The sequence below is a fragment of the Callospermophilus lateralis genome, unplaced genomic scaffold (assembly GCF_048772815.1).
Source record: "Callospermophilus lateralis isolate mCalLat2 unplaced genomic scaffold, mCalLat2.hap1 Scaffold_52, whole genome shotgun sequence".
In the NCBI taxonomy this organism is placed as follows: domain Eukaryota; kingdom Metazoa; phylum Chordata; class Mammalia; order Rodentia; family Sciuridae; genus Callospermophilus; species Callospermophilus lateralis.
The window spans coordinates 2,859,518-2,882,639 of NW_027514454.1; the positions used below are offsets into that span (position 1 = coordinate 2,859,518).

The 23,122-nt window shown below is 36.1% G+C and overlaps 1 pseudogene; it reads right to left on the bottom strand.

Annotated features, from left to right (window-relative positions):
• Nucleotides 1-23,122, bottom strand: part of LOC143390287 (semaphorin-4C-like) — a 67,880-nt pseudogene that overhangs the window by 19,312 nt on the left and 25,446 nt on the right.

The window sequence follows — 23,122 nt, forward strand, 5'->3', positions numbered from 1 at the left end:
CCTTGGGGCACCGGCTACTTTGGAGTTCTCCTGGGGATTCCAGGAGAGTTCCCATTGGTTGGGGAAGTGCCGGAGGCAGGATTTCTGGTGTGGGGGGTTTCTGGAAGGGCTGCGTGGGTGGCGTTGGCAGAAAAAATGTGAGTGCAGTGCCAGTGAGAGTTGAAATAAAGTAGTTGCTGTTTGAACCTACAAGGCTTTGTGGCTGCTCGGTTATTCTTGTCCAGCCAGACTGCGGCAGTTCTGAAAGAAAATTTTCTAAATCTTTTCAGAGTTTTCTATTCCCAGATTCTTTCTTCAGTTCTGATCCCAACTTTTTATTTCATGCAAAAATATTAGTCCTTGTTAAAGAAGGACTGCTAAAACTGCTTTTCCTCAAAGCAGATTACTTGGTTGTTTTAATAAAGTTACATTCAATATTTTAAACTGTGAAGTGTGTAATGAAGAATTACTATGGGTGATAGAATGTTAGATTTTGATGGTATTCAGTTTTCAAGGCCCCAATTCTATCACCTTGTGGAACTCCATTTATTATGTCACCATCACTACCTTGTTCAGGTTTCTGATTGTCTTGATTTTCCACACTGCTTGTTGAAATACCACCTAAGAGAAGTCTGGTGAAGATTGATGCTGCTTAGTGTGCTCCATTCTTCTGCCTCCCTATCTTTTGCTGAATATGGTCCCTATCCAGCCAGACACTGGTTTGTTTCATGACCAAATCCTTCTGCTGAGGCCTGATCTCTGAGCTGGGTCTACAGATTTGGACCCAGGAAATAGTCTCAGCTGCTCTCCTCCCATAATGCTTTATGATGTGGCCAATTTGAGTGGACATTAAATCAAAGCAGACTTTACAGTGCATGGAAATGGCACCTTCCACATTTTCATACATACCCAGAAGTCATTTTACAATGGCATCCATTGGGGTGCTATCATCCACAAGGAAAAAAAAACATGGTGATCAAAGAGTTTAGCAACACATATCCTTTTACTCAGAAAATACCTATAGTAACATTTTGAGTCTTACTATCAGGAGAATGTTGTGTATCTTGCATAAATTCTGCAGAAGGTGGTCTGATATTTTCCATTTTAAATCTCAATTTTTTGCTATTTTATAGTGTTTTTATTTATCAATGTCAAATGTGTTGAAATTTAAGAAGCCATAATGTGTTGCCTTCTTCAATGGCCCAAAATAGAGTAACAGCCATGGACCATGCATATGCATGCCCAGGAGGCCTATACCAGCCCCAAGCGAGTGCTAGTAGGTGAGTGTGAGATGCTACCGTGGGGACATGGGGTGCCAGCTGAGCCCAGGGAAGCAGCTAAATGTATGCAAGTCCCTTTTGAGGACATATGTTTGTTGTTAAATATATCTCCAAAATATTTTTGGAATTATGCATTTCCTCTAAATAAATGAGAGTATTTGCTATTGAGCCTAGTCCATGCTTCAGATAATTACTGGAATAATTGGAAACGTATCATGAAGTAAATATTCACTTAAATATTTCTCTAGACAAGTGAATACAAAAATGAAAAGAACAGTACCCACCCCTACAAAAGATGCCTAGCTGGTCAGGAAGCACATGGCATTAAATTCAGTTACTTAGGAGACTGAGGCAGGAGGACTACAAGTTTGAGTTCAGCCTTTGTGACTTAAGAAGTCCCTGTCTCACATTATAAAATAAAAGGTTTGTTCAGTTGTAGAGTGCCCCTGGGTTTAATCCCAGTCTGCATACATGTGCGCTTGCGTGCGTGCACGTGCGCGCACACACACACACAGCCTGAACTTACTTTATGTTCTATTTGTCAACTATGCCAAAATTGTTGTGTGCTGAAATGGAATTTAGATTTTAATAAAAGATACAAAATCAGGAGGCTGAGACAGGAGAATTGCAAGTGCCAGGCCAGCCTCAGCAACTTGGCAAGACCTTGTTTCACAGTAAAAATTAAAAGAACTGGGGATATAACTTAGTTATTGAGGGTCCCTAGGTTCAATCCCCAGTATAGTACAAAAGAGGGAGGGAAAGTTAGCAAAGCAAGTGTTCCAGAAGACTACAAATATGGAGTTCTGCATACCTGGAAATCGTAACACATCTATGAAATGGCTTCAGGTTTGTTTGTTTGTTTGTTTGTTTTAGCTCATAAAATATCACAAATAAAACATGCAAGACTCTTCCTTAGACAATGTGGTAGAGAGAACAATATATCACATTGTCCACAGTAAGGCAAGTCTGGGGTCAGCACTGGTATGAGGACCTTTGCAAAGTTTTCTTTAGGGATGGAATTTAAAAAAATATTACAGTTCCTTTGCCTTTATTAACATAAACACATGAGCAGATAATGTAAAAAGAAAACAGTTTTTACTCATCATCAGTACTTTCAGTTCCTGAAACTGTGATTTTAGGGAAGCAAGGCAAGACAATTCAATGAAACTTATTTCCAGATACACACATAAATAGTTCACAGAGTAACACTTCAGTTTATATTAATTGTATAATTTGATCAGTAGGATTAATTTTTTTTTGTACTAAGCCACATCCCCAGCACTTTTTATATTTTGTTTTGAGATAGAGCCTCACTAAATTGCTGAGAATGGCCTCAAATTTGTGATTCTCCTGTCTCAGTCTTCCAAATTGCTGGGATTACAGGTGTGAGCCACCAGGCTTGGGGTAGAACTAATTATTCTTTCCAGTATAAGCTAGAAAACTGGAAGAGAATAAGTAATCAAAATTTTGACATATAACAAAATTCTGCTTAGTACAACCATCAGATAATTTAGTTAAATTGTTAGGAAATTAAAACATGAATAATATCTACAAATTTAGCTACAAAAGTATATAATACCCTACAGAACCATACAATTGAAACTTGTTGGTTTGCATTTTAGTTATGCCTAGAAATTACTTGCAACTTATTAGTTGTACACAGGCTATTATCTAACATCAGCCTGGACCTAAGTCAGAAAGAAATAAGTTAGATAAAGTTTTCATCTTGTTAACTCTAGAATAGTACTGTCAAATAGAAATATGAGATAAATGTATATAACTTTAATTTTCTGCTAACTACAGTTTTAAAACTTCAAAAAAATAAGTGAAGTCAGTTTTTTAAGAATCTTTTTTATAATTGTAGATGAACATTTTTATTTTATTTATGTTTTTAATATGTGGTGCTGAAAACTGAATTATTCTAGTATATTAGTATAATTCAATTATATATATATATGTATGTATATATATATATATATATATATATATATATTAGTATAATTCAGTTATATAATATATTTAAGTATAATTCAATTATATATAATATAAAATATATTAGTATAATTCAAATATATATATATATATATATATATATATATATATATATATATATATATATATATTCAATTCAGTTCTTCAGCTGTTCCAGCCTCATATTGAGGGCTCAACACCCACATGTGGCTACCATACTGGAGACATCTAGGTCCTGGAGCACAAAGATTTTCAGGAGATCTTGTAAATGTTCCAATACAGACTACAAAAAGGCACATGGCAAAATTATTGCCTCAATTACAAGCTTTGTATAGATTTTATTTAAAAAAGTGGATTTGTAAACAGTGATATGGCACTTACTGAAAAGTCTGGGGATGAGGATATGGAGCTAGATTTAGTTTGCTTTGGGAATACAAAAACAAAAATGATGTGCCTTTCTTAAGCTCTGCAGCAGTATTTACTATTTAAACAGCAATCTAGAATCTTAAGTGTGATTGTGGCTATTTTGTCAGACACTTTATTGTTCTAAGTAGCAGCATAATGGAGCTTTTAAGTTCAACTGCACTTCACTTCCTGCCTTTTTTATTCAGTCCTAATTCATAAAGCTGTGGGATTATCTGGACACAAAAGAACACCTGTGCTTGCCAACTGGATGGCTCATGTACCCAGCCCTTTCCAGTCAGTGGACTACAAAGTTACATGTTAGTGAATAAAAGTGATGCTACAATTTCCTTTGGTCTATTTAGTAAAGTGAATTAGTAATTGTGACATTTTGGCTTTGTTTTATAAATTCAACTAGGGATAATGAGATCAAAAACCTTTGTGTTTTAGATGAAAAATGATGGAGTCCATTTGCCACATGTTACAGAAATTCTAACCAGTGATTGACAGCTGGGCTGCGTAATTTGCATACGTTGTCTTTAATGACAACCAACTCTGTAAAGGGATTATCAGTTCTCTACTAGAAGCAAACAGTGTCAATAAGTTTATGTCATTCAAGCATTCAAACTCAAGTTTAATTGACTACAAATATTTTGCTATTACTACTATTTTTGTGCCACCTCCTAGCTATACTGAAGGGATTGGTCATAGATTTAAGAGCACTGGCAAATAGATTATCCAAATAATAAACATCTCTGGGGTTAATTTTAAATTCAACAAATGTGGATCACACAATAGATGATGGCAGTCCCCAATATATGTAAAACCTCTTATTATATCCTGGGAAGTCTTCTAAATGCTTTGGAGGTAACTGGTCAACTTGATTTTTGCAATAACCCTGCAAAGAATATGCGACAAGAATTTCCATTTTATCAGATCTATAATATAGTTAAGAAAACTGAAGCACAGAAAAACTAAGCTACTTGCCCAGAAATGATGAAACCAGGACATTCTGGCTTCAGAGCCTGCATTTTTAACACCTCCTCTAAGAATCACTCATGGGAAATGTGAAAGGGAGAAGTCTTAACTGTGTAGTAGCTGAATCCAATCCCTTAAGTCCTTTCCAGCAATATGATCCTCAGAAACTTGGATAGCAGTACAAGCAGAACTGTCACAACACTTCTCCAGTAGCTTTACCCTTCACAGTGTAAAGTGTAACAATTTTATTCCAAACATGAATATTTATCACTTGCTCAAAGGAAGGTCACCACAATTCCTGGTAGATGTTCAGCAAGGCTTCATTAACCACCTATATGGGGAAGCACTCCTTGAGAGACGCTTGGCCTCTGGAGTATTTGAGTTCTTCTGTCTGAGTCATGTAGCAGTGTAAAACCCAGGCATTGATTTTTTCCATCATATTCAAAACATCTTTCTTTACATTCTGTTTTTTTTTTTCAAATTCAAAATAAACTCTCTTTCTGCCTCACCCAAGGGTTTTAATTTATGGCTTAAGTCATCTGTGAAGTAATTGGAAAAGTTAGTGGTCTACTGCTCTCTGGAGCAAGCCTGTTCTTCTATATTGCCAATATGTTAACAAGGTACTAAACATATGAAAGCTCTATTATAGCAGCAGATTTTTACTCCTTAGGGTGATTAACAACTCTGCCTTTTTCCTTGAGCACCACCAAAACCCAACCATGACTCCCTTAGAGCACCAACAAAGTTGATGTTTACCTCAAAGAACTCTAACTTGAGGTTGTAATCCAGGAATCAAAGTAATAGTGAAACTAAACTCATGTGCACAGTTATTCTTCAGTGAGATTAAGCTGTTAAGAAAGCCAAGGGAAAGAAACCAGATGTGACCTGTGGTCAGTATTATCTATAAATTGCTCAACATATCTGACAGCCATGAGTTTAGTTTCACATTGCTCATTCCTACAAAGGAGAATGATTTGGATATAGCAATTCTACATTTTAAATGGAGAAACTTCTGGGTATCAGGCTTTATTTACTACCTTCAACTGTTAAATACTTGTTTTTTCTTTGGGTACATGAGTTAGTGCTTCTGTATTCATTTTTCACAATTTGTTACAAATGTTAAGATAAAAGTATGCTTGGGTTTGCGAGGGATATGGGAATTTAGAGGTTGCCCCACACTGTGAGATGGAGGCAGTAGTCTGAATAATGCCATGAATAAAAAGGAGGACACTCATACAGGATACAAAGTGATATAGTTTTGATTAGCCCTGTTAAGAGTTAGATATGAAAGTTTGTGCAAAGGCCATGTGCTAAAGGCTTGTTTGCCAACCTATGGTCCTATAAGGAGGTGGAACAACCTTTAGGATTTATTGATTTTTGCAATTAGTGGGGCCTAATTGGAGGAAGTAATTCACTGGGGAAGGCTTTTAAATGATACATTTTGTATCAAGACCCTCCTTCTTATGTGTTCTCTTATGTGCTCATTCTCTCTTTCTCCCCCCACCCTTCCTTCCTTTCTTTTTGGCTGCCTGAGGTAAGCAGCTTTGCTCCACCTTTCACCATTATGCTCTTATTCAACACAGATCCAGAAACAATGTATAAACCTTTTGTTCCTTAGGTTGTTTTTCTCAGGTATTTTGTAACCGTGACAGAAAGCTAACTAACACAGTTTGTGAGAGAGTGTGTAAATGCAGGCAGGAACAGGACAATTCACTTGAAAATAAGCCAACTTGAAATTAGAGGGAAAACAATGTTAAAGGAATTAAGCTAGTCAGATGTGTGAAGGAGAAATTTCAGCATATGTAGTCACCACTAAAAAAAAACCTCAACAAACATGTTAAGTTCCTGAACCAACCTCTTATTTAACATGGACTATGTGGCAATATCCTGCTAACATCCCTGTTGTGTCCACTAGGTATAAAGACTATTGAAGCAAGGACTTGTTGTATTTCTTTCTACAATCCTACCACAGTATGGTATTATCTACTAGGTAATTATTTCATATATGTCCCATCAATTAATAAATTATATAATAATAAATATCATTTGTGCAACACATAATTAATATTTCATGGATTTTAACCTATATATGGCTGATTTTAACACATCATTCTCCAACCTAATTAAGTTAACAAAAGGATTTCAAAACAAAAATGAAATACTTTGGAATGTGGATGAAGGTGAATGAAATTTGAAGGGGTTAGTGGGGAGAGAATAAAAAAAATCATACTTTGGTTCGTTAATTAGAGATATAATAACAATAACAATAATAATATATTGTGTCTGAATTATTCAACCATTTTCATCATGATGAAAGAGAAAATAAAGAGAAAGAAGTAATCATTTCTTTCTTGGAATGGGGACACTAAGGCTGAGAGGATAGGTAAGTAAGAGAGTCCCAGAGACTAAATGTCATCGATGTAAAAGCCATGATTTGTACAAGCTTTATGAAAAAAAATTACTTAAAATGGATGTGAATATAGTATTTATATAATAGTTTTGATGTATATTATTTTATATTACTTTCATATATTGACAAATGTTTCCTGGAGTATAAAATGTTTACACTTTAAAATATATGTTGTTTTTATTTATATTATATATGTCAGCTTATTTCATGCAAATTTATAGTAGCCAAGTTAAAATACTCTATATACTACTAAATATGTAGTGGTAGTGAATAAATGCAATGGGTTAACACTGTTTAGATGTCATGTGAGGAATCAGTATAAACATTCCAAACAAACTGCAAGAAAGAATGAAGGAGAATAATAGTAATGTAATATTAATGTAAACTATGAGAAGCCCCTAGAATAATTACACTATCTAATATAAGAACTGATCAATAAATCTCTTGAACTAATAAAAAACTGGATGTCCTCAAAGAGATATTTGATTCTGAGACTTTAAGTTGACATGATATGGCAAAATATCAGGGGAAAATTGGAAACCACATAACCATTTTTTTAAAAACAATAAGAACTGATCTAGAAAGGTTTTCACATAGCTTGTATTCTTGGCAGTATTTATTTCAAGGACAAAGTCAGCATGTATATTGTAGCCAAGTATCTTGGTTGCTTGGGACTTCAGTGGCAGTAGTTGCTGCAGAATTGGGTTACAGTCTTAACCTAATCAGTGGATTATTCCTTGATGGGATTTTCTGAGTGGTGGCTGGAGGTAGGTGGGATTTGGGTTGAGAAAGTGGTTTGTTGAGGACGTGGCTGTGGGGTCTATATTTTGTATCTGGAGAGTGGAGTTTCTCTCTCTCTCTCTGCTGATTTATCATCATGTGAGCTGGTTCACTCTTCCACACTGTTCTGCTGTGATGTCGTGCCTTAACTGGAATCCCAAGGAATGGAGCCTGCTATCTGTGGACTGACACCTCTGAAACTGTTAGCCACTAAATAACCTTTTATTCCCTAAAATTGCTGAAGATCAATTTTGTTGCTTTGATTGTGTCATTTTTTTCCTGATTATTCATTTTGTGTAGCTTTTTTGTTAATGACTGTGCATTTGAAGAAATTGTTACCTTTACAAACTAGTTTTGACAGGGTCAGACCTTTATCAGCCAGCCTGGGTAAGAGCTTTTCTACCAATGCACCTTCTCTTCTCTTGGTTGGCGTGTGTAAATTCTAAATAGAGAGCTTCACTGAGGAGAGGGTTTGTTCCACTTTTGTTCACCAGGGGCATCTAATCCCTTGCTCCTTCTGTTGTCTGACTGCTGGGACAAACTGGGACATATGCAGCATGCTCTATGTCTATCCCTTACTCCCTGTGGAGATGCCTCCTTCTCCCTATCTTGCAGCAGAGTTTCTTATATACAGAAAGTCACCTGCCCCTTTCCATTTCACATGGTTGATACCATCAAACTATGCCAGTTCCCAGAGAGCTCTATGTTCTATGAGTCAAAAACCACCTCTTGGAAAAGAGCAGTAAAACCCAGGGATAAGGGAAGCACAGTCTTCTTTTCTTCATCCCTCCCTAAAGAGAAGTCTTGGTTGTGTGCCTTCCAGCAATCTCACAGTGCCCCACAAGCCACAGGTGCCTCCCTCCTGGTTGCTGTTGTCCCTACAGTCCCCAGGAATCAGAGCTGTGCCACTCCTGTCAGTGCCATTGGGAAAATGAGAAAGAATCTGGACCCTTAAGCACTGAAATAAAAGGCCAGGAATTTCAAGGCACCATCCATTCTTTTTCCTCATGAGAGAGAAGTTATGAGGCAAGAATACAGCTCCTGGTGCTGAGCCATATTGGCCTGGAGGAGGACCTGACAGTGGTAAAGTAAAATTGCTATGACCTGTCTCAGTGCACCTTTTCTCAGTTTCATGCTCATCTGGGATACTATGATTTCTTAACTGGGATTCTGACCACTATAAAGGTATTTAAACCAATAATGTTTGGTCCATATGGTTACACGAGGTTTCTATGGAAGGAGGAGAGTTGAGACTTCGTATTCTATCATCTTCCTAATGGCCCTCTCACTGATGTTTTCAATTTATCTTCCTTTTTCTGCTGAGGACTGCTGAGTCCTGTCTCTGTTCACTATCCACTTGAACTCTGTTTCTGTGTCTCAATCACAGTTCATACTTTCTAGTTATTATTACATATTATTTTAATGGAATTAATGAATTTTAAGAATAAAGTATTATGCTTGCAAAAATTGGCATATTTCTTTTATACATGAGAGAATAATACACCAATTGCTTAGTTATCCTGACTACCCCCCAAAGAAACCTGTTACTTCTCAGGCTTCCTTAACAAAATATCTTTGAGCCACTGCCATAACCAGAAATTTATTTTCTCACAGTTCTGGAAACTGGAAGTCCAAGATTAAGATCAAATGGGGTCAGTTTCTAATGAGGATTTCTTCATGACTTGCAGTTGGATACATTCTTATAGTGTCCACACATGGCCTTTCTTCTGTGCATATAAGACAGAGACAGAGGAAGCTTTCTGTTAATTTATCCTCTCTTTTACGGATGTCATCCCATTGGATTATTGTCTTATTTATCCTACTTCCTTTCCAGAGGTTCTTTTTCCAAATACTATCATATTGGGTATCGAGGCCTCAAGATGGGAATATTTGAGGGGTGGGCATATTTCAATCTATAACACTCAAGGAGTGAGTTTTGACTTTATTGATTACATAATGTCAGAGCTACACATGGCAGACGCATTCTAACCATGTTGTCTGATTAGTGATACTTCCATGCATGCTGATACATTAATATTCATAAACCAACATTAGCATTTCCTTATGATTTATTCAATTTTTTAAATCAGTATTTTATTCATAGTTTAATTAAAACAAAATAAATTGGAATTGAATCGTAAGATTATTTAATGAATTTGAAAAAGAAAATCTTTTTGCCTACTTTGTATTCCACATCAAATATGTTTGAGTAGGTTTGGGAGGGTCTTTCTTTGACTAATATTAATTTTGGATATTTTAAAACACAAAAAATGTGTCAGTTACTCAAGATTCCTATTTTATAAAACTGTTAAAAATATTCCTGATTGGGGCTGTGGATGTGGCTCAAGTGGTAGCATGCTCGCCTTGCATGCGTGCGGTCCGGGTTCGATTCTCAGCACCACGTACAAAGATATTGTGTCCGCTGATAACTAAAAAATAAATATTAAATCTCTCTCTCTCTCCTCTCTCACTCTCTCTTTAAAAAAACATTAAAAAAATCCCTGATTACCTGTAATTACGCTCATATATAAAATATATACATATTTCATTCTTTATGTGCAGCTCATTTTTCAGAATTGTAGTCACTCTTTATTTCATTATTTTTTACTTTGAACAATAAAAATGACCACTAGCAATTTCTATGTCTTCTGCATAACCTCATTTGCAAAGATAAAACATTTCTGATACAAAGATTTCATCTCAATTGATTGTTGTTTATCTAGACAAACTAGCCCTCATGAAGTTGCCACCAGTGTTCAGAAATGTATACATATGTGATGCCATTTTTCAGCAAATTTAGACCACTGAATTAGCTTCCACTGATATCCTTGATACTATTTGGATGCATCAAATTTCATGCTGAAATCCAAATTATTAACAGCATTCCATGATCATTTTCATAGTACCCTTCTGCTTTTTCATCACATTTAAAAATTTTGTATAATATTTTTAACTAGGTAATGTTACTCAAAAGTTCCCCCAATATCCAATAGTAGGTCTACAAAGTAAAATGAAGTACGTCAACATAGCAATTATTTTAAGCATATTTGCATTTATAATAATCCACTTTCTTTATGCTTGAGAGGCAAAATAAAGGCGCTCACTCAAATGATTTACAACATTGTTTTTAGATAAAATCCTAACATATATATTTGTACTGGATATTGAACCTAAGGGAGTATTAAGAGACTCTATACTTTTTAAAATATTATTTAATATTTTTGGAGATAGTCTCAGTGAATTGCTAAGGGTTTTGCTAGGTTTATGAAAGTAGTCTCAAACTTGTGATCCTTCTGCCTCAGTGTCCTGACTCTGGATGCTGTGCCACCATGCCTGGCTCTATAATAATCCTATGAAATTAAAAACTAATTTCCTTCAGTCAACAAGCATTTTTTCCCACATTGTTGATTGGTGCATTTTCGTTGCATATACTGATGGGATTTTTTGTTACATATTCACATATGCACACAATACACAATATAACAATATAATTTGACCAATATCCTTCCCCAGCACTTAGACAACAAGCATTTTAATCAGACTCATCTAAAAAATTCTTTGGTTTAGTGGCATCCTTACCAAAAAAGAAATGTGATTTTCAAAATTCCTTCTTCTCCCTTAAAAAATCATAAACAGTCACATCCAATTACCATATACACATATATTAAATTTAATAAAAATGGCAGCCTAAAATTAAAACCTAATGATTAATTAGAAGCCCTATGTCCCTATGGTGTAACAGGAAATGCATAGGAGTGAGGCCCCTAGTGGCTCCCTTAAATATTAGCCTGGAGAAAGAGGTTTGAAGAGCAAAATACTTGGCCACATCAGATATTTTTAAATGAAGGTAATGTTTATACATAAAATTTTGCCTAAAAGCAGAGGGGAGAAAAGAATCTCTCAACACTTGCTTCATGAAGGTGCTATAAGGATTCAGTAAGGAGTGTGTTTTGCACAGTGCAGCATTGGGCACAAAAACAGAGTGTGGGTTCGTTCATTCCTGCAGCACAAGTAGGTTCCAACAGTGGCCACCATAATATGTCTATTATGTCTGAATTTGAGGTATTCTCCCAAAGCTCCTGAGACAATGTAGCAATGGGTGAGATTATTAGTTTATGAGCCTTTAACCTAACAAGTGGATTAATCCATTAATAATATGAAAGGACTACTCTACTAAATGGTACCTGTTGGCAGGTCGGGCATAACTGGAGGAAGCACGTCACTGGGGTCATTCCTTAGGGATTATATCTCTGTTCCTGGCTCCTCCCACACTTTCTCTCCCTGATTCCTGGCTAACATGAGGTGAGTAGCCTTCCTCTCACAGGCACTTCTTTAATGTTGTTCTTCCTCCATTTCCTTGGAAGCAGCAGCCCTGGACTGAACCTCTGAAGCCATAGGCCAAAATAAACTTTCCTCCTCAAAGTTGTTCTTTTCAGTTACTTTGGTCTCAGTGCTGAAACCCCACTGACACACCATCCCACGTGTCTTACAGTGGAACTTGTCCTGCACACAGGGCAGTCTGTATTTCTCCCTGCTGACACTGCCTGTGCCTCTCCAGACTAACAGGTACAGTAGTCCCCTATTATCCAGAGGCTCACTTTCTTTCATTTAAGTTGCCTTATGTCAATGACTGTCTGAACATATGAAAAGGAAAATTCCAGAAAGAAGCAGTTTGTATGATGTAAGTTTTACTATAGTATAATATCATAATTGTTCGATTATATCATTGTTGTTAATCTCTTAATGTGCATAATTTGTAAGTTAACCTTGGTCATAAGTATGAATGATCTCAACTTCAGGCACCCATTGAAGTTCTTGGAGAGTATCCCTTTCAGGTAAGGAGGGGCTACATTAGAAATGAAGCCCTTTACCTTCTGAGGTGAAGTCATTCCTGGAATACAATATCCTCCTGACTATCTTTTGTGCTCTCATTCTTACTTTGTCAGGGAATAAACCCTCATAGTGCGAGGAAGCCCAGTGCACATGGAGAGATCAGATGATGGTAACCCACCTGATAGGGACTCATAAGGTTTCATTCAGCTGTCAGCCACAATCAAACCCAGACCCACAGGTGAATAGGCCATAATTTGCCTGGTCACCAGACTTCATGACTTCCTTCACATCTTTATCTGGGAGCAGAGACAGGCTGTCTTGCTGTTTCCTGTTCAAACTCATTCACAGAAATTATTGCAATTATCTCATAATTGACTATACTTATTTTAAGCCACAAAATGTTGTCACTATTTGCTCTATAGAATAATAACACAAGTTATAGTATTTTCTTAAGTGATAGAATATTTAAAATGGACTGTACTTCTCCTACAAGATTACTACTTAACAAATGAAATTTAATTAATGCAAAATTCATATTATAAGCATGGGCTAGTGTGTTCTTAACTCATCATCATCAGATAAAACTCTTAGATGATGATTATTCTAAGGCAGATGTGGATAGTTTTTTTAGTGGGTCACAAAAGTGGTAATATTATTGTTTTACTTCCATTATTGTTGATACAAAATAATATCTTAATAAAATGATTATTTGCTCTATTTTTCTTGCCCTTCTTACTGAGCCTCAGCTAGTACCATTGTAGCATTTTGGGATATCATATAACCTGAGGTGCAACCAGAACATCTTGTTTGTAGCAAAGGAGGTGAAAGAAAAGGCCCCTATCCAGTGGAATCAACTTGTGTTACCACATTCCAGATGGCCCAAAGTGTCTGGACAGAGATGGTGATGAAATGGCTCAGTCAAAGCACAGGGGCAGAGCTGGGTTCCAGGGGAGATGCTAGGATGACTGCCATCTCCCCTGGACTTTTGCATAAGCTTCCTATCCATGGGTTCAACCAACTGAAGATGGACAATATTTCTAAAAATGTGTATGTGTATATGCTCAGACTTTTATCTCATCATGATTCTCTAAATAAAACAGTATAACTACTATTTACATAGCATTTACATTGTATGGGGTATTGTAAGTCATCTAGAGATGATTTAAAGCATAAGGAAGGATGGGTATAGGTTATATGCAAATATTATGCCATTTATATAAAGGAGCTATGTGTTTGCAGATTTTATCAGTGGTGTGTGTTCTTGATCCAATCCCCTGTGGATGCCAAGAGATGACTGGATACACTCTGAGTCAAGGGCATATATATTTATGCTGTCACAGACACATACATTTGTGTCCCCGGGAAGAAGAGAACATGAGTTCAAGAATCAAAGGGTAAAAACTGGCCCAACCATCTCTTTTGATGTGTGTTTGCTTTTCCTGTGATGCTGAATGTCCTGGTCCCCAAATGGAGAACACTTCCTCCAGGGGACACATCACATCATCACTGTCCCCAGGATCTTTTGAGCAAGCAAAGGAGTGAACTCATTTTCTGAGGAGGCTGTACAAATTGCCACAAACTGAGTGGTTTGAACCAATGCCAGTTTAGTCTCCCTCAGCTCTGGAGTCTGGTGTCAATCAAAGTCCAGGTGTAGCCTAGCTCCTGCTAAAGGCTCCAGGAAAGACTCTTTCCTCTCTCTTTCCTAACTTCTAAGGGCTTCTACCCTCTGCAGTGTCCTAGGCATCCCACTAGTTTCTCGCTCCATTTACATATGGGCTTTGTCCTTGTAAGTATTTGTGCCCCTTCTCCTTATAAACAAACCTGTCATTGAATTTAAGGCCCACCTTAATCCCATGTGACCAGACCTTGACTTCCTTACCTACATTTGCAAAGATCCTATCTCTAAACAAGGTCACTTTCAGCAGCTGCTACTGGATGAGAATTTTGAGGGATTGTGAAGGGAAATTTTGTGTCAACATGACTGTACTTGGTGTACCCAGATGAGACACTATTTCAGGATAGCATGTGTGGTGTGTGTGGGTGAGGGTGTCTCCTGCCCTCAGACTGGGATTTACACCCTCAGATCTGTTGGTTACCAGGTCTTCAGACTCAGCCTTAATTGCATCACCAGCTTTCCTGCATCTTCATCTTGCAGTTGTCACACTGTGGGACTTCTCAGCCTCCATATCACATGAGTCAATTCCTTATAATCAATCTTAAGTTTTATACAATTGTGCACATGCATGCACACACAAATATTTTCTGACTTATGGTTTTCCAATTGTACAGTGATGTGAAAGCATACCCATATAATCATTGTGTTTTTCACTTGTAGTATAAAAGTCAATAATTTACATGGGATATTCAGCATTTTGTGGTTAAATGGGCTTTATGTTATGTAATTTTGTCTTACAATAGGATACTAAAAGTGTCCTGGGCACATTTCAGGTCAGCAAGCCAAGGTAAGGTGTGTTAAGTGTATTTTCAACCTAATGATATTTTCAACATACAATGGGTTTATTAGAACATAACCCTATTGTGAGTCAAGGAACATTTGTATAAACATATATCTATAGATTCTGTTTCTCTGGAGAACTCTGACAAACATGAAGAAACACTATTCAGCATAGTAAACCAAGTCACTCTGCCACCTGGAGTAATTGACCATGGTCATTACGGTAGTTGGAGGTTTGTAACAGTGAGAGTCCAGAAGAAAAGGAAAAAATTTAAGAAATCCCTTAAATATGATTTTATTAACACGTTGTTGATATGAATATGTTGTCAGATGTATTCAAATATACTTTTTTCTATTGATGTATAATTTAATAATTATATAATGATAATTAAGAAAAGATAATTTGGGGGATCCAGGACTATCAGTTTTGACAAATTTACTGGGAAATTTTGTGAACTAAAAGAAAAATGTAACTTGCAGGATGATTTAAGAGGAACGTGACTTCGTACCTCTAAATCATCCTGGTAACCCATATGATGTTTACTGTACGATGCACCCTTTTTCAAGGCAGGGTGCTCATATTTCATATTGATGAAACCCGCAAAAGTCATACTGCAAATTACAGAGAACTGATGTTAAAAACTTCATCCACACATGAGGTCAGGCATCCCAATAATAATTCTACAAAGATAAAGAAGAGGCTTACAACTTCCTCCTCATGTATTAGCACAACTCTGCATTTGGATGTAATCAATATACTCCCCTTTGCTTAGGAACAGTAGCTTTGTCAATTTTCATTCACGGAAACTAGCTTCAAAATAATGTGAGAAAACTCAGTCACAGGATATATTAGGGATGCGTTCAAAGACTTCACAGGAATTGCTTCCCTTCCCGAGGTGGCCTTCAAACCAACCTTCTCATGACAAAATATGGAACCCATGTGTCTACACGGTAGACTTCTGAGCAGTTGGTCTTGCAAATGTCTGATCCTACTCCACAGCAGTATTACCTTACCCAACAAGTGTTCATAGGGGCAGGATGTGACTGTGATTGAAAAAGAGGATTCATTAAACAATTTTATAGAAAAGAATATGACATGAGTTAGTGGTCTTTGGAGAATGCACAGACTGACTTTTGCTTTTTCCACTATAACAAATCCAGAATTTCATTTTCCAAGTCCAAAGGAGGAAGACATGCAAAAGAAAACACTAGTTCAAGTTTCTAAGTTTTACTCTCAAAAAGTTGAAAGCCTACTCAGCACAAGCCTAGTTAGTTGACGCATTGTCATCCCTCACTCCTGATGGGCAATGCTGTGCACACATTCCTTACTGCTCACTCAACAATGAAGGTGAGCAGTTTGTTGTACTCTGGGACTTTTCAAGACACAGGGATCATGAATGTAATAAGTCCATGGGGCTTATAACAGAAACCCTGAGCTATAGAAAGGCACACAAGGATTGGCAAGTGTCAACGTGAAGGACTTTTTAAAAGACATTAAGAAACACATTGCCGGGCTAGGGATATAGCTCAGTTGGTAGAGTGCTTGCCTTGCATGCACAAAGCCCTGGTTTCTATTTACAAATAGAAAAACATGAAGTCAAATTATTCTTGTTTGAAGTGTTCAGAAGACACATACAAAGGATGAAAGAAAGCCAACCAGCACTCAGGCACCAGATGATGCTGAGCACTTGAGTCATGGAAAAACCTCTGCCTTGTATTAAGAGTGGTGTGAAGCTCATGGAAAGTTTCATTCAGGTGCATGGTAAGACCTGATTTAGGACTTATGTGGGGAGTTTCAGTTGCTGAAAAGTATGTGGTAGGATGCTGGTTGGCTTTCTTCCATCCTTTGTATTTGCAAAGAACTGTCCCACCTACACTTTTGCCATCACTGTGACTTCTGCCTGAATTTGCATCTCCTAGATATTCCTAAACTTTCTCTCCCACTGATTCAAATCTGTATCTGCCAATTACTTAAGAGATGTGTCTTCTGAACACTTCATGAAAATAGCACACTTTATTATTTTGATGAGTATTGCATTGAATCTGAAGATTACTTTTGGTAATATGCACATTTTAAAAATATTAATTTTGACTGACCCAAAAACATGGAAGGTCTTTCCATTTTCTAAGGTCTTCTTAAATTTCTTCCTTCAGGGTTCAATAATTTTCATTGTAGAGGTCTTTTATGTTCTTTGTTAGATTTATTCTCAAGTGTCTTTTTTTATTCTTTATTAAACTATTGTGAATGGGATTGTTTTCCTGATTTCTTTCTCAGCAGAATTGTTTTTGTAGTATGGAAAAGTAATTGATTTTTACATGCTGGTCTTATGTCTTATATCTTACTTTGTTGAATTTGTTTTCCAGCTCTGGACATCTTCTGGTAGAGTTTTTTAGGATCTCCAATTATAGGTTCATGTCATCCACAAACAAGGATAATTTGACTTCATGTTTTTCTATTTGTAAATCTTTAATTTTTTTCTTGTTTGATTGCTCTGATTAGAGTTTCAAGAACTATAATGAATAGGAGTCATAAGATGGGGTATTTTTTTCCTTGTTTCACATTTTAGAAGAAATGCTTTTAGATTTTCTCCATTCCGTGTGATATTGGCTTTGGGTTTGTCTTGTAAATATATTTATGATGTTGAGAAACATTTCTTATGTTCCTATTTTTTTCAGTGCTTTTAGCATAAATGAGTGCTGGGTTTTGCTAAAAGCTTTTTTATGCATCTATTGAGTTGATCCTGTTTACTGAACTGGGAATAAAAAGTCCTAAAATTCTATGGAAGAATAAAAGACCCAGAATACCAAAACAATACGGAGCAATAAGCCCAATGTTGGAAGCATCAGAATACCTGATTTCCAATGATTCTAGAGCTGTAGTAACAAAAACAACACGAATTGGCATATGATCAGAAATGGAGACCAATGGAATCACATAGAAGACATAGTCATCTAGTACTCAAAAAAAGTGACAAAAACATAGATTGGACAAAGGACTTAAAATCAGCATAATACATTGACAGTCAAATCAATGTTTATGGCAGCTCAATTCACAATAGCAAAGCTATGGAACTAACCTAGGTGCCTTCAACAAATGAGTGGATAAAGAAAATGTAATATATATATATATTAAAAAAAAACAAAAAAAACTCAACCATAAAGAAGAATGAAATTGTGACATTTGCGGGTAAATGGATGGAACTGGAGACTATCATGTTAAGTGAAATAAGCCAGTCTCAAAAAACAGAAGGAAAAATGGTCTCTTTGATATATGGATGCTAACATATAATAAAGGGGTGGGAAGAGAAGAGTAGAATTTCACTGGATTAGACAAAGGGGAATAAAGGGAAGGGAGGGGAGATGGGATTTGGAAATACAGACAAATGAATCAGACATAACTTTCCTATGTTTATATGTGAATACATGACCCGTGAAACTCCACATTGTATACAATCACAAGAATGTTATTCTAATTAGAATAATTTGCATTCAATATAGCTACAATATGTCAAAATAAATTCTACTTTCATGTATATTTAAAAAGAACAAATAAAAATATAATAAATAAAATTTTGTACAAAAGCTAAAAAAAATCTTGAAGAAAAGATAGCCTTTTAAACAAGTTTTACTTAGAAAACTAGATATCCATATATAGAAATATGAAACTAGATATCTTATTCTCAACCTGCACAGAAATCAACACAAAGAAGCAAAAAATCTAAGAATTAAATCAGAAACACTGCAACTTCTAGAAGAAAACACAGAGTCAACACTCCAATATATTGGCACAAGCACCAACTTTCTTAGTAAGATCCATTAAGCTCAGGAAACAAAACCAAGAATTAGAAAGTGGGATGGCCTCAAATTAAAAAAGCTTTTGCACAACAAAGTAAGTCATTAAGTGTATGAAGAAAGAATATTCAGAATGGGAGAAAATCTTAGCCCATTATTCTTTTGACAGATTATTTATAACCAAAGTTTAGAAAGAACTCAAAAAACTTAACACCAACAAAGCAAATAACTCAATCAATAAACAGGAAAATAATCTGAACAGACAATTCTCAAAAGAAGAAATACAAGTAACCAACAAATATATGAAAAAAAAGTTATCATCTTAGCAATCAGGGAAATACAAATTAAAACTATCTCACTGTAGATAGAATGGCAATCATTACAGATACAAATGATTGCTGGTGAGTATATGAGAGGAAAGGTACACTTGAACATCATTGGTGGGACTACAGATTGGTAATGCCAATTTTTAAATGTATGGAGATCCCTCAAAAGACTAGGAGTGTGCCCACCATATGACCGAGCTATACCATTCCTTGATATTTATTCAAAAGAACTAAAATTAGCATCCTATAGTTATACATTCATACCAATATTTATAGCAGCAGGATTCACCAGTAGCCAAGTTATGGAACTACCCTAGATATCTCTCAGTAGATGATTGGATGAAGAAAATATGACATATATGCAAAATGAAGATTTACTCAGCCATAAAGAAGAATGAAATTGTGACATTTGTCGGTAAATGGGTAGAATTGGAGAACATCTTGCTAAATGAAATAAACCAGACTCAGAAGGTCAGTGGTTGAATATTTTCTCTCATATGTGGAAACTAGAGCAAAGAATGGACTTACGTTTTAGTTAAAGTGAACTGAATTAAACACAATTTGGTTGACTATTCTTGATGTAAAATAACAACTACTGTAAATTATCTATTAAAGTTGATACTCAATGCCTTCTCAAGACTTTCATATACTGAACAATGTAGGTAAATAGGAGTGATTTATGCTTAATAATGAAAAATGGTAAATCATATCTAAAGAGTGAGAATTATGAAACATAGATTTGACACATAGATTTTAACCTGAAGAAAAGTCTCAGTAATTTGCACAAATAAATGAAATTTTAATATTAAAATTGAAACCAATAAAGAAATAATTCAGGGTTTCTTAAATTTATATTTAAGCCAGAATTGCGAGGGGGTAACAATTAATATAAAGCAAAGGAGGTTCTACATGGAGTCAGGTTTCTGGGAGGCACAGTAGACTGAAAGCCTTCAATTTCATTTCCAATAGCATTAGAATGAAAACAGCTTTCCTGGCAAGTGAAGAATTACATTAACTGGTGTCACTGATGTTCACCTCTGCATAGAATTAGCAGGAGCATGCCATAGTTAGGAAATTTAATCTTTCTTTGAAGGGTTTAAAGGGAAATCTCCCTGATCAGATTGAACAGAATGGGTAGGAGTGGAAGTGGCCAGATTAGCTGTGGTAGGTGGGACCACAGTTCAGAATCCTCACCTGAACTTACTCATGCCCTTATTTTGAACTAAGTGATAAATTTTGTATTGTATTTCTCTCCAGTGAATTCACTTTCTTAATTTTAGACAACTGCACTCATTTCCTGACATGCTTTGAGACTTCACGTCGTCATTCAATTCTTTGACTTTTCTTACATGCCCAGCATGATATCTTAGTATTTTTTCATTCTTATTTGTCTGTTTTACAAAATATTTTGTAATATGTCCTGCAAAAATAAAACTAGAAAATTCTTAAGAAACTCTTTCCATCTCTTCTAGTACAAGACCTCTGTTACTGTAGGAGATAGGAATGGTGTGCATGTGTGAGTGAGTGTGTGTGTGTGTGTGGGTATAGCCTGCAAACAGAGACACCCACTTAACCTATATTGATAAGCTCTTGCTTGGTGACAGCTAAATGTCAGCAACTGGGGTAATTTAGTATGGGGCAAGAGGCATCATAAAGACACCTGGGACTATGTGGCATGGCAAATTAACATCCATTTTACTGCTCTTAGTTACCAATGAAAGATCTGTCTTTCTCATGCTCTCCTTAATAGAAACAAAATGAGTCCTTCAAAATAATTTTCCGTAAAGTAGTCTAAGTTTGGGATGCTATTCAGAATGTTGACATGTATTACAAACCAGCTGTGAAATAGAGAGATAAAGAGCATTGCACCAGTATTTCTCCCTTCTAACCTGAATTGATTATCATAAGTGAAGAAGATTTTGCAAAACTAATAGAGGTATATTGGCATCATAAAGCACTTTGATTAATATCCATAAGTATAATTTATCTCTATGATTATATGCTTCATATTTCTATTTTTGTTTTATATATTTCTATTTACGAATTGCAAATATTGTATACTTCATGTATGGTCAATAAACTTAAAAGTAAAATTTTTTTTTAGTTTTTATTTTGAGACAGGGTCTAAGTTACTGAGGGTCTTAAACTTGCAATCTTCCTGCCTCAATCTATCAAGTCACTGGGATTACCGGCATACACTACCAGTTTGAGTTTTGGAGTTTTTTAAAACTTTTATGATGGCATAAAAATGATAAAGCAATCTGTTCTTCCATGTTGGAGTTTTGATCTTTCCCAGATCAGGGGAAGAATATTCCCTCCCGCTCTGGGAAGAAGCAATGAGCTGGATCAGCCGTGAGCTGCAGTTCCAAGTCTGTGAGGGGCATCACCTGTGCTAGGTGGCCAAGTCATGATGTTTGATAGCTTAGGTGCATTACATGTATTTTCAACATGCTATTTTCAATTTATGGTGGATTTATCAGGACATAACCCTACGCTAAGTCAAAGGGCATCTGTATGCTTTTTCCCTCAAATTTGTATGGGCAATAACATCTGTGACAAAGGTGGAAAAGCATCCTTCCCTGCTAGGTTTTGAAATGTCTCCCTTTTCAAATTTCACAAAGGACTGTTGCTTCACTTACTGGGTCCTAATCCTGCCTCTGTGATCATTCTCTGAGGACCCATGATACCTTTGGCCTGAGTTAGGAGATCACCCCTATATACGACTTTCTGAATTCTGTCTCATTCCTTTGTCCTTTTATCTATCCATGTGCAAACATCACAATATTAATTACTAAACATTTATAGTAAATATTGTATCTGGTTGTAAATATACTGGAACTTCATTCTTCAAATTCGAGATTGACTTGATTATTTTTACTCCCATAAAGATAAGAGAGTCAACCTGTCAATTTCTAAAATTCCAGGATTTTTGTTGCTTTTTCACTGAATATATAGATAAATTTGAAGAGAATTGATACCCAAACAGTACTGAACTTTCTAATCCAAAATCAATATTTGAGTTCAATTTTAAAATTAAATCAATGAATTCAAATACATAAAGAAGAATATAACTAGTGAAGAAACGAGGGTACTTTAGAAATATGTTTATTTTTCAATTGTTTATTGCAAATTTATAGAAATACAATTGATTCATCTCCACTCAACCCACTATTCTTGCTAAAATGATACATTGAATCTTTGCACTCTTAATTACGTATGTGAACAATGCTCTCTGGATTAGTGTCCTCTTGCGGCCATAATAAATTACCACTAATTCTGGAGCTTCAAGTAACAAGTGTTCATTAGCTTACAGTTTTGGAGGTCAGCTTCCACTGGCCTAAAATCATGCTGTTGGCAGGAAGACGTTCACTGTGGAGATAACCTGGAAGCATCCACTGTCCTGCCTTTCCAGCCTCCAGAGGCCACTTTCTCTCCTTGGCTCATGGCCACTTCCTCTACCACCAATGTCCACAGCACATCATCTGCAAATCTCCTTCTCACTCTGACCCTCCACCCTTCGTCTTTCACTAACAAGGACTCTTGTAGTTATGCTGAGTCCACTTGTATAGACCATGAGAATCTCCCCGATCGATCTCAGTTCCTTCAATTCAATCACACAGGTAAAGCCCATTTTGCCATTTAGAAGCATATTTACAAGTTGCAGCGGTCAATATGTGGCAATCCTTAGGTGGCCATTATTATTCTCAATGTACTTTCTTTTTTTTTTGTGACTGTTCTTTCTTCCATTGACTAACATTTACAGTAGCATGTTGAACAGACTGGACACAGTGGCACATGCCTGTAATCCCAGGGACTCAGGAGTCTGAGACAGGAGGAGAACAGGTTTGAGGCCAGCTTTAGCAACTTAGTGGGACTGTCTCAAAATTAAAAAAAAAAATCAAAGGGGCTGGTGATG